We start from the raw sequence: 12,257 nt of genomic DNA on the forward strand, positions 1-12,257 counted from the left end.
CCCCCACCCCCCCACCCCCCCCCCCACCCACACAGACACACACCCCCACACCCCCCCCCACCCCCCCACACCCACCCCCACCCCCCCACACACACACCCACACACACCCACCCACACCCCCCCCCTCCTCCCCTCCTCACAACCAACCCCCACCCCACCCCCTCACACACACACACACCTGCACTCACAGCATGAACATGTATAATGGCTTTAGCATAAGCTGGCTGCAGTTATAAAGGACTGCGTGATGACTAATGTCCAATTTCTATGAGCCACTCAAATGATGGGTAAGTTAATAAGCTCTGGTGCCTCTAAAAAAATCTAATAAGAGCTTTGGGCCCGGTGCAGACATCATGATAACCCCACTGAGCAGAGAAATACAGACCTAATCTCTCTCTGTCTTGTGTGTTTTGTGTTTATGCAGAACACGGCGCTGCTATGCCATGCTTTCATCCTCCGTCTTACTTTCATAAATCATGTGTAAGATTTAAATTGCAGTAATGCAGACCTGACTTGGGGACACCCTTTTTCCCCCCTTGTGCATCACTCGTCTGGTTTATCAGCTGAACAATTACGCAGGGTCACAGGTGCCGTGGAGAGAAACAATATCTCCTTTCAGAGGCGCAATCACATTTCAGAGCAGTTACATCCAATTGGTGAGCAGGTATGCACTTTATTGGAAAGGAAGGAATCTCAATGTTGTCATTAAAGACAGCTCTCTCTCTCTCTCTCTCTCTCTCTCTCTCTCTCTCTCTCTCTCTCTCTCTCTCTCTCTCTCTCTCTCAAATCAGAGAGATTTCTTCTGTCACCTCCACACACTCATTTTGCTCCTCCTCATCATCTCTATTGGAAATTGAATACTTTTATACTCTCTGTATAAACTCTCTGTATCGCACAACACACGGCTTGGGCAGTTTTTAACGAATGCATCAACATTTTCACACGCACGGTCCCCAATAACCAAAGCGCTGCGCGTGCATCGTTTTTTACTGGAAGTGAGAAGAGTTGGCGGCTTCAAATTAGCGTTCTTCAAACAAGCGTTACATAAGAAGCACCTACAGTACTTGTGTTGTTTGTTTGTTTTTTATGGGAGGTAAGAGTGATTTTATATATATATATACTGCTGGGCCCCTGAGCAAGGCCCTTATCCCTTAATTGCTCAGATGTATAAAAATGAGATAAAAAAAAAGTCGCTCTGGATAATGGTGTCTGCTAAATGCTTTAAATGTACATACATTCTTACCTACATACTTTGGCTAGAGAAATTTAAATGTACATATACTGTATAGGTGGCTTAGTGGGTAGCACGTTCGCCTCACACCTCCAGGGTTGGGGGTTCGATTCCCGCCTCCGCCTTTTGTGTGGAGTTTGCATGTTCTCCCCGTGCCTCGGGGGTTTCCTCCGGGTACTCCGGTTTCCTCCCCCGGACCAAAGACATGCATGGTAGGTTGATTGGCATCTCTGGAAAATTGTCTGTAGTGTGTGAGTGTGTGAGTGAATGAGAGTGTGTGTGCCCTGTGATGGGTTGGTACTCCGTCCAGGGTGTATCCTGCCTCGATGCCCGATGACGCCTGAGATAGGGAGTGTGAGCGAGGTAGTTCGGATAAGCGGTAGAAAATGAGTGAGTGAGAGAGATATACTGTATATATAACTAGCATATGTGAAGTGGTGTGAGAGAACTGTTTCTGGAAACTTTGAAACAAATATAAACCTGTGAAAACTCTCGTAGCTGGAACTATTCTTCTTTCTACCTTCTGACCAATCAGATGTAAGAATTCAGTGCATGTAATATTCACAGATTTATCAAGTAATCCATTTTTGTCTCTTAATGTCTTAAGAGTTTATAGTGTAGAATTAACATTATATCCATCACATGTTCGGTACTTAATGCAGAAAAATCTGTAAGAATCGTTTTTTCACACGATCTAGAAAGCAAATTTTTGAGCGATGTGCATTTGGAAGAGTAACACAAGTAATAAGCTAACAAGATAGGATAGCATCATGCTTTATTTGGAGGAAGGTTATCAGAATGATTGTGACAGAATGACAGACAGAAGCAGAAAAGGGCAGAACAGAGTAGAAAATCCCTCGTCCTTGGTCATGAGTGACATCGGGGTCAAAGGCACATGACAGAGCTGAATCGCTGTTGTACATGTCTGATGTATTAAGCAGCGCTTTTACGTGGGGTTTGATCCTGATGTCAGACACGGAGTTGATCCTTTCTGACACGCGTCAACCTTCGTGTAGAAGCACGACATGGTTCCTCTGTATCCTGTAACGTTTTTTCCTTCATCGATACAAGCAGCGTTCAGAAACAATTAAGAGAAGGACTTTTCAAAAGTTTATACACAAGGGCAACTACTGTACTTATGATTATTTATCTAATCTGTTTATCTTCTCTCTGCTTGTCTGAGCTACACTCCTGTAAACCAAAAAAAACTGTTAGAGAACATCGTCCAACACGACTGATTATAGAACATTGCTTGAAGCTTTATGAACTTCAGTTTCCAGTGTATGGTTAGACACACACACACACACACACACACACACACACACACACACACACACACACACACACACACACACACATACACACACACACACACACACTATGTATTGACCAATATCACTGTACACTTTGAAGGTCAAGATGTACAGAAATATTTTCACGATTATTTCGCAATCCTTCCCTTCAGGCTACGCACAATTCCCACAACAACCCAGACACACAAATGGATGTATTTTAATTCATACATTGTATGGCCATGCTGCGCTTTACTTCTGAATAGATTATACACTACATTAAGAAAATATTGAATTCTCCGGTTTGTGTATGTGTGTGAGTGGTGTACAGGGCTGTGTGTGGAGGCCTTAAACCGACCCATGCAGACCATTGACTTCTCCAGGCGTGAATCTTTTACAACTCAGAATAAATTGGCATCATTCCTGAGGGCCAAAACAAACCGAGAGTCAGAACAGAAACAGCAGGATGTGGGAGCTTCTGGCCATTAATTTTGAATTTCTAAGACATTCAGCACAAAGCAAATGAATCTCTTATAACACCCCCCCCCTCTCTCACACACACACACACACACACACACACACACACACACACACACACACACACACACACACACACACACACACACACACACACACTTTTCAGTTTTAGTTACAACAACAAAGTGTAAAGCAAGGGCAATATTAGCAATAAACATGTGAGGTTCACATACTTTGTGCAATCTACTTTAAATTTATAAAGGTGTGTGTGTGTGTGTGTGTGTGTGTGTGTGTGTGTGTGTGTGTGTGTGTGTGTGTGTGTGTGTGTGTGTGTGTGTGTGTGTGTGTGTGTGAGAGAGAGAGAGAGAGAGAGAGAGAGAGAGAGAGAGAGAGAGAGAGAGAGAGAGAGAGATGTCTTATAATGGTCTGGTGTTAAGTCCATGCTGTGTCCCTGCACTGTATCCAGTCTTCCTGGGCTCCAGATCCCCTGAAACCTCAACCATAATAATGTGACTAAATACACAAATCAGTTTTCTTATGTACTGTTGTTGTGAAGTGTATTAAATATTCATGATATACTGACATTGACCTCCCACACACACACACACACACACACACACACACACACACACACACACACACACACACACACACACACACACACACACAGTATAAACATATACACACATCATGTACACACATGGACACACATAAATATATATATGTATATTTAGATATACATACACACATTTTAAATTATAGATAACTTGCTAAGTGTCTGTCTAAAGTTATAGTTATATTACAGTATGTTATATTGCTAATAATCATGCTTTAGCCAGCATATATTTGGTGTTTTTGCTAGTGGCAGATGTCCTGGGTCGATGGGACATTCATTGCTAACTAGTGAACTGAACATGATGTTTAAGCCTGATTTCGGGATGCTGGCAGCACACTCGAGTTGAGAGCTTTTTCTCAGCACGCGGTCTGTTTGTGTGTGAACAGCAGCTCTGAGTGACGAGAGTGTTGAATAAGTCGCTGGTGGAACGAACCTGTCAGCCTGCACTGCAGAGAGGACGCTGAAAACACCTGGGAGACTTAGCACCATCCACTTGATGACATCGAATCAAATGACATCACAGCTCTGTCTCTGCCTCTGCAGTGGAAACAGAGTCATTAGACACCGATCTCACACACATACACATACAGTACACACACACACACACACATGCACACACAGTGAGGTGTGAAGGCATGAAAGCAGCTTCAATTCGCAGGTCATTCACAAGCTGGATAGGCATATTGATCCAGAGTAGTGCACTTGTGAGCAGAGACGAAGAAAACAGGATAGCGATGGAGCAGAAAAGAACATGAATTCTTATTTCCTAGTGTGTTTCTGATGCCCGTCCTTAGTGTACATGTGAATCACTATCCGTAAATATATTTGCTAAGAATCACCATGTACTGTAATTTCTTAAAAACTCAATCCATCTCTATCTGTAACAATAGTCTCATGTCTGACAACAACGTTGCATCTATTGTATATAAATGAATAAAAGAAAAGAAAGAAAAATGATGGAGCAACGTGACACAATTAGTATCCTGAAGTCCATCGTTTCCCAATCGCAGCACATTCTGGCGTTTTATTCTTATTGTAGCACAGCATTTTGACATCAAGTACACTCGCTCACTCTCACTCATTTTCTACCGCTTATCCGAACTTCTCGGGTCACGGGGAGCCTGTGCCTATCTCAGGCGTCAAGGCAGGATACACTCTGGATGGAGTGCCAACCCATCGCAGGGCACACACACACTCTCATTCACTCACACACTCACACACAAGGCGGAGGCGGGAATCGAACCCCAAAAAGTGGAGGTGTGAGGCGAACATGCTAACCACTAAGCCACACATTTTTATTTACCATAAGAATAATGACATCATATTTGTATCCATGTATTTTTATAGTTTAACCTTTTGAAACTTGAACATGAAAATGGAATACATTAAAGCAGCCACATTATAGCAGCTATACAGTAGCTATTGCTAAGACTTTTTTTTTTTTGGACCTTCTGTCCTGTCGGAAAATTAAGTGACGTGACATACGGCTAAGTATGGTGACCCATACCCAGAATTCGTTCTCTGCATTTGACCCATCCAAATTGAACACACACGCGGAGCAGTGGGCAGCCATTTATGCTGCGGCGCCCCGGGAAGCAGTTGCGGGGTTCGGTGCCTTGCTCAAGGGCACCTCAGTCGTGGCCGGCCTGAGACTCGAACCCACAACCTTAGGATTACGAGTCAGACTCTCTAACCATTAGGCCACGATTTGCTAAACTCACTAAAAACATTATAGAGTGTTACAAAGTACCGACACTAGAGATGACATTCAAAATTTTAAATAAGTCCTTGTGTAAGAATAGAAATATATAGAAATGACAGGAAATAAATCAACACCTTCTGACCAATCAGAATGAAGAATTCAGCAGCGCTTCGGTAATAAAGACAACAACATTGTTCCCTGTACTAATAAAGATCTGAAGCTCTGTTTAGCTAAAACACAAGTACAGTATATACTACACTGAAAGTCCAAAAGCAGCTGCTTAAATCCATTTATATAATATGTATTTTTTGTGGAAATGATTTTTACTCCCAGTTCTACTTGAATGGGACTGGTGTTGCTTGGATACCATAAAACCATCAAGAAAGTACAAGCTCCTTTTTTTATCACATTGCATTCAAATCCATAATCAGAGCTTTGATAAACAAATTCTTCATTCTGATTGGTCAGAAGATGTTAATTTATGTTCTATAACAGCAGCTTATAAAAGCAGGACTTTGGGCTACAAGTCAAATCATGGGTTTGTATTAAGGCAGTTGTTCTTATTATTCTGTGATCTTTACTTTTACACCAGAGCTAACACGAGTGAGTATTTTTTTTTTTTAAAAAGTCACAAATGTAGTTGCTGGTGAACTGTTTTTCAGTTTGAGATGTTAGCTGGTGATAAGGATAAACGAAATGCCACACAAACTGAAACTAAAATATGCACGACAATCTGTCACACAGAGAACACTTCTACTTCCGTTATTCGCCCCGTAAACTCTACTTGTGCTGAAATTGCAAGCTGTTTCATTGATATCACTGTAACACATCTCAGAAAAGGTGTTAGACTTGACCACTGGCATTTACTTTAAAAAAAAATAAAAAAATGTAAGTATTAACGAAATAAATAAACACTGATAAAACTTCCCTTTTAGTCATTTCTGAGTAAAAAGGTTTCCTGTTCTTTTCTCAGTAAAAAATTATACTCCATGGTAAACACGTGAGCGCTACAGCTGTGGTGGATGTAGCATTCTTTGAAACGAATAGACAGACAGAGTAAAGAGAAAAAGAGAGAGAGAGAGAGAGAGAGAGAGAGAGAGTGTGTGTGTGAGAGAGAGAGAGAGAGAGAGAGAGAGAGAGAGAGAGAGAGAGAGAGAGAGAGAGAGAGAGAGAAGAGAGAGAGAGAGAGAAAAGAGAGAGTAAGAGAGAGAGAGAAAGAGAGAGAGAGAGTGTGTGTGTGAGAGAGAGAGAGAGAAAGAGAGGGGTGTAGTAGTAGTGTTGTGTGTAATGGGGGTGGGGTTTTTGTTTTTTTTTTGTTTTTTATATAAGAGATAGTCTCTCTCTCTCTCCCTCTTCTCTCTCCCTATCTATCTTTTTTTTTCTCTCTCTCTCTCTTTCATCTCTCTCGCTCCCCTCTCTCTCCCTCTCGCATCCTCTCCTCCTCTCTCTCTCTCTCGCTTCTCTCGCTCTCTCTCTACTCTCCCCTCCCTCTCCTCTCTCTCCTCTCTCTCCTCTCTCTCTCTCTCTCTGTCTCTCTCCTCTCTCCTCTCTCTCTCTCCTCTCTCTCTCCTCTTTCCTCTCTCTCTCTCTCTCTCTCTCTCTCTCTCTCTTTTTCTTCTCTCCTCTCTCTATCCTCTCTCATCTCTCTCTCTCTCTCGCTCCCTCTCTCTTCCTCTCTCTCTCTCTCTCTTCCTCTCTCTCTCTCCCTCTCTCTTCTTGTTTTTTTGTGTTGTTTTGTGTCTCTCTCCTCTCTCTCTCTATCTCTCTCGCTCCTTTTTTTTGTTTTCGCGCTCGCTCGCTCTCTCTCTCGGCTCTCTTCTCTCTCTTCGCTCGTTTTTGTTTTTTTGTTTTGTTTTTATTTGTTGTTTTTTGTTTGTTGTTTTTTTTTCTCTCTCTCTCTACTCTGCTCTCTCTGCTCATTCGCTCTCTCTTCCTCTCTCTCTCTCTCTGTCTCTCCCCCCCCTTCAGCCGGCCCGATCCACGTTCATGCAGATTGTTGAATCTGAGCGGCCACTTATCTTAAATATGCCACCATTAGGAAGAACAGCGGAGGCCTGCTGTGGAATTTCAATTACACTTGACGTTCGCTCGTACTGTACGTAAATATACACAAAGACGATAAAAGGTCTCTCTGCACCTGTGCCAATCATGATGAAGGGCATGTGTGCTACATTGCACTGCAACTTTCCATCTCATCATGGAAAGCTGGTTAAAAAAAGACTTAGTTAGATCAGAGGTTGTTTTTTAACCCTGTTGGCTTCCAGTTTAGACAGCAAGTGAACAATCAGTCAAGTCGATGTGTTGGATGCAGGAAAAATGGGCAAGCATACAGTAAGCTGCAGATGTGAAGTCAAGTCATTTGTAATGACTGCAGAAACGGCTGAATCACTTGATAGAAAGCTCAGTTTGCTAATGCTGACAACTGTCCACTGAGTGTCAACTGATGCGTGCATCAAAACCGTACCATGAAGCAATGGAGGAAAGCGGCCTGGTCTGGAGAATCTTTTTTTTGTGTGTGTATGTTGCTAACCTTGAAGAAGAGATGGCATCAGGAGATGTCACTATGTGAAGAAGGTAATCATGTGGATGCTACTTTAAACCGTAATACCTACTGTACCTAAACATTGTTGTAGACCAACTTTGCTTTTAGGAACATGACAAAGAGTTCCATGTGTTGACTTGGCCTCTGCTGCTAAGGTCTTGGTGCCAGTCACCACAGCACAACTTCAGAGAAAGTAGTTTAACTTTTTGGTTCTTTTACCTGTGATGATTTTGTCTCACATTTAACAAAAAAACCCACCAATTCACTATCTCACTATCTGTACTTCATAAGTCCAATAAAAAACATTCATTCATCCATTCATTTTCTACCGCTTATCCGAACTTCTCGGGTCACGGGGAGCCTGTGCCTATCTCAGGCGTCATTGGGCATCGAGGCAGGATACACCCTGGACGGAGTGCCAACCCATCACAGAGCACACACACACTCTCATTCACTCACACACTCACGCACTACGGACAATTTTCCAAAGATGACAATCAACCTACCATGCATGTCTTTGGACCGGGGGAGGAAACCGGAGTACCCGGAGGAAACCCCCGAGGCACGGGGAGAACATGCAAACTCCACAGACACAAGGCGGAGGCGGGAATCGAACCTGGAGGTGTGAGGCGAACATGCTAACCACTAAGCCACTGTGCCTCCCCATAAAAAACATGGCATGGCATGTGATCAGTATGTGGCACTGCTTTGGTCTTATACAGTAGAAGCCCAGGTTTCTTTGACTGTAACATTCAGCACATCTGCAGTTTTTTGGTCTCTTGTTTCTCATTTTCCTCTTGACAATACACCATAGATTCTCTCTGGGGTTCAGGTCTGGTGACTTTGCCGGCCGGTCAAGCACACCAACACCATGATCATTTAAACAACTTTTGGTGCTTTTGGCAGTGTGGGCAGGTGCCAATTTCTGTTGGAAAATGAAATCAGCATCATTAAAAAGCTGGCCAGCAGAAGGAAGCACGAAGTGCTCTAAAGTACAGTATCTTGGTAAACAAGTGCAGTGACTTTGGTTTTTAAAACACACAGTGGACCAACACCAGATGACATTGCACCCCAAATCATCACAGACTGTGGAAACTTAACACTGGACTTCAAGCAACTTGGGCTATGAGCTTCTTCACACTTCCTCCAGACTCTAGGACCTTGGTTTCCAAATATACAAAACTTGCTCTCATTTGAAAAGAGGAGTTTGCACCACTGGGCAACAGTCCAGTTCTTCTCCTCCTTAGCCCAGCTAAGACGTTGTCGGTGGTTCTGGAGTGGCTTAACAAGAGCAATACGACAACTGTAGCCAAATTCCTTGACAAGTCTGTGTGTGGTGGTTCGTGATGCCTTGACCCCAGGCTCAGTCCATTCCGTGTGAAGTTCACCCAAATTCTTGATTCGATTTTGCTTGACAAGCCTCTCAAGGCTGCGGTTCTCTCGGTTGGTTGTGCATCTTTTGTCTTTCACACTTTTTCCTTCTACTCAACTTTCTGTTAACATGCTTGGATACAGCACTCTGTGAACAGCCAACTTCTATTTTAATAAATGTGTGTGGCTTACCCTCCTTGTTAAGGGTGTCAATGATTGTCTTCTGGACAATCTGTCAGGTCAGCAGTCTTCCCCATGATTGTGTAGCCTAGTGAACCAAACTAACAGACCATTTTGATGGCTCAGGAAACCTTTGCAGGTGTTTTGTGTCGATAAGCTCATTGGCATGGCACCATAATTCTAATTTTTTGAGATAATGAATTGGTGGGTTTTTGTTAACTGTGAGCCAAAATCATCACAATTAAAAGTACCAAAGACTTAAACTACTTCAGTCTGTGTGCACTGAATTTATATAATACACGAGTTTCACTATTTGAATTAAATTAATGAAATAAATGAATTCTAATTTATTAAGATGCACATGTATACAGTATATATATATATATATATATATATATATATCTATATATATATATATATATATATATATATATATGAAACATAATGTGTGTGTGTTTGTGTGCGCATGTGAGTGTGTGTGGAATAGCCTGAGGGTCCATCATAAGGCCGCAGGGTCCGGAGGCTGTGGGAGCGAAGAGAGAGAAAGAAAGTGAGAGAGATGATGAACAGAACTCAGGTCATTACTTTCAGACTCACTTGATGTTTGGGTGCAGCTCCAGGCAAGCTCCTGTGCCTCTCCTCCATCGCTCCTGAAGCCTCTCTCATCTCTTGCACTGCCTCTGCACCGGTCTGAAGGAGACAGTATGAATCTACATAAGACTGTGAATTTTTGATAATCCTCCCCGGTCAGACACAGAAGCACAGGGGAGAAGAGTCTGCACTGGCTAACAAGCACGGATGGAAAAACACATTCGCATTCACATTCACATTTAAACACATGCATGTGCAGCGCACTTCCTGCTGGCTAATACTGTACACACTGGATTTGCTTCACAGAGAGCTGAGAGCGAGAGGTGAGATAGCTGACTGAAATGTTGTCTACTACAAACACACTCTTTTTTTTTTTTTTTAGCCTTACATCATTAAACACTTTTCATCTCAGCGTGTTTCGTTTCTTCCAAGTACGCACTCGTTTCTAAAGAAGATAAATAGTACACAGATTTATTTTCACACTTGTGACTTTTCATATCTGTAATTGTGAGTTAATAGTGTGTTTGATGCAACCGTTGCAACTTTTATTCATCTCACGATTGTGAGTTACTTTCAGAATTACAAGTCGCTAGTTTATTACTCATCAGTACTCGTTAATTATTTTCGTGCGAATGACTTGTTTTTTTCTCATTCGTCTCATTATCAGAAATTGTTTTTATTTACTTTATTTATAGACTTTTTTAATCTCCTACTGTAATTGTGAGTTATTTCATGTGATTGATACTTTTCCTAAAGCAACACAGTTGATGTTTTCTTTTTTCTTTCTTTCTTTTTTCTCCCAGAACTCAGGTCATTACTTTCAGCTTATTATCTCGCGTGAAGCTAATATCACGCAATTGCATTTTTTTTTTATCTCATAACCATGAGGTACTTCCTGGAAATTTCAAGTAATATCATACAATTTTCATTCATTTATCTTCAATTACTTGTTCAAATCACAGTGTGTGTGTATGAGCTAACTGAAGTATTGTTTTCAGGAGGACCTGCTGAGGGAATAGTGAGCCTGCTGTGCTTGGTTTTACTTGCTTTACGGTGGATGATGAGGCTCATAAGCATAAGCTTGAAGTCACACATATTAAGTAACAGTTGTAGGAAAAAAATCCCCAAAAAATCCCAAATTAGGATTCAAATATTTGGGCCAAGTGTAAGAACACCTATACCTGAGAAACATACACCGGGCGAGCTTAGAAAACTTTAACTTGATATTTTAATTTTCCACAACATTTAGCATTAAAATATGATTGTTATAGGTTATTGTTTACTGCAAATATCTATAAAAATTCAAAATTATATATATATAATTTAATATAATATTATTTTATAAGTTGCATTTGACTTCCTCTTTTACGCAGTACGTCTGCTACGTCGAGACTCTTGTTTAGAGTTGGGTGAAGGCTGACCGAGTGAGGACACGTAACATAAAGCTCTTTGATTCACACATATCAGTGTGTGAGAGGAGTGTGTGAGAGTGCCAAGAAACAGCGTCACACATTGCTCTACACCTGCCTTTTCATCCCACATCGTAAACCTTTCATCTCTGTCTTGATCACACCCTCTAATAAAAACTAAATAAACACATATATATTATTATGGTACTTCTCTCCCTCTCTCTCTCTCTCTCTCTCTCTCTCTCTCTCTCTCTCTCTCTCTCTCTCTATCTCTCTCTCTATCTGTGTGTGTGGATAAGTGTGTGTGTGTGTACTGTATGTGCTTTAATGAGTCACAGTAATACCGCTTTTCACAAGCCCCAAGGCACTGTTTTTCTACAGCAGTTTGAACATCTGTGTGTGTGTGTGTGTGTGTGTGTGTGTGTGTGTGTGTGTGTGTGTGTGTGTGTGTGTGTGTGTGTGTGTGTGTGTGTGTGTGTGTGTGTGTGCATACTCAGATGTTCTTTGGTGTTTGCTCGTGTTAAACCGCACATGCTCATTACGAGTGCAAAGGTTTGCTCATAAAGTATATGAAAACTGTATTTCCATAGAACTTTTAACAGCGACTATCTCTGAGGTTAAAAATAAAGCACTTTATATGTTAGGGATAAAACACGTGTTGACAGAAGATGTGCTGTTTATGGGAAATAGTCAATAACAATTCTGCTTCGACTTGAGGGACATTTTCAATCAGTTGTATAAACTAATGAATGATTTTCTGTCTGTGAGTCTGATCTCATACGTGTCAGGACTCCGTAGTGTTACAGTGTGAGACGTGTGTTGAGACCTTGTTGATCTCACACTGAA

At 41.7% G+C, this 12,257-nt stretch overlaps 1 long non-coding RNA gene across 2 annotated transcripts in view; it reads right to left on the reverse strand.

Moving 5' to 3' along the window:
• Positions 1-1,997: 1,997 nt before the first annotated feature.
• Positions 1,998-12,257, reverse strand: part of LOC125145092 — a 43,501-nt gene continuing 33,241 nt past the window's right edge. Inside the window, exons 2-4 of one of the 2 annotated variants that reach the window (XR_007143408.1) lie at positions 10,009-10,101; positions 4,050-4,153; positions 1,998-2,946 (exon numbers count right to left, since the gene is read on the reverse strand). This is a non-coding gene — a long non-coding RNA (uncharacterized LOC125145092). Of the gene's footprint in view, positions 2,947-4,048; positions 4,154-10,008; positions 10,102-12,257 lie in introns of those variants that run through there. The other variant, XR_007143407.1, reaches the window with a different exon arrangement.

The sequence above is a fragment of the Tachysurus fulvidraco genome, chromosome 7, assembly GCF_022655615.1.
Source record: "Tachysurus fulvidraco isolate hzauxx_2018 chromosome 7, HZAU_PFXX_2.0, whole genome shotgun sequence".
Classification (NCBI taxonomy): domain Eukaryota; kingdom Metazoa; phylum Chordata; class Actinopteri; order Siluriformes; family Bagridae; genus Tachysurus; species Tachysurus fulvidraco.